Source organism: Rhinoderma darwinii, chromosome 3 (genome assembly GCF_050947455.1).
Source record: "Rhinoderma darwinii isolate aRhiDar2 chromosome 3, aRhiDar2.hap1, whole genome shotgun sequence".
NCBI classification, from domain to species: Eukaryota; Metazoa; Chordata; class Amphibia; order Anura; family Rhinodermatidae; genus Rhinoderma; species Rhinoderma darwinii.
In genome coordinates this window covers 411594687-411595591 of record NC_134689.1, presented here as the reverse complement: position 1 = coordinate 411595591, position 905 = coordinate 411594687, and the positions used below count along the sequence as shown (strand labels likewise).

The 905-nt window shown below is 41.2% G+C and overlaps 1 non-coding gene across 1 annotated transcript; it reads right to left on the bottom strand.

Annotated features, from left to right (window-relative positions):
- Window positions 1-609: 609 nt before the first annotated feature.
- Window positions 610-681, bottom strand: TRNAD-GUC (transfer RNA aspartic acid (anticodon GUC)). The gene has a single exon. It is a non-coding gene; the product is annotated as a tRNA-Asp (tRNA).
- Between the last annotated feature and the right edge of the window lie 224 nt (window positions 682-905).

The window sequence follows — 905 nt, the reverse complement described above, 5'->3', positions numbered from 1 at the left end:
CATTTTTGTTTTAAAACTCTGTTTAGTATAGGTGTATAAAAAGAAGGCATTACTGATTTATCTTTGGGTACAGGTTCCACAGCACTGATTTTCCTTGTAAAGTATTATGCAGGAACAGTCTACTGATGAGGTGGTGTATCTAAGCCTAGTGTGTCTTCTAAAACTGTACAGAATTATTACATTGTACCTTCACACCAAGCTAGGGGACCGTCATAGAACCCTCGCTCCAGTTTGGTCAAACCTTGATATTGACAGCTGGCAGAGACAGCTCTTGAGTCCCTCACCTGGGGCTTTATTGAGGTCTTTTTATAGGGTATATCAATACAAGAATGACCACTTGTTGACTCCCAGTACCCGGGGTAACCCCCTCCCTAGTTTTGCCCCCCACAGTTGTGACTGTTCCTGGTACTGCAATTCGGTCCTATTTAAGTGCACTGATCAAATAGAGCTAAACAAATGCACCCATAGTGTTATCAGAGTTCTATATTAATTTTGTTTTATGTCGTTTTGGCTTATTGATTAAAAAAAAAAAAACAAAAAGAAGGAATTTGCAGTAACTACACGTTTTTGTTTTAAAACCCTGTTTAGTATAGGTGTATAAAAAGAAGCATCCCCGTCGGGGAATTGAACCCCGGTCTCCCGCGTGACAGGCGGGGATACTGACCACTATACTAACGAGGAAAAGCCATGCGCATGTGTCACATGGTAATCTTCTTAAAGGGATGATGACAGGGGGAGGTGTAATGTAACACATCTGTGTATTGTGATGTGTAAACAAATTTTATGTACCACGTCTGCAGTGTGGAGTCCGGAGCCTGGAGTCTGACAAGCAGACTAGGACAAATGTATCTACTGACTTACTGAATTGTTAGTTATTTTACTGTTGCAGTACGTTGACGACGTAC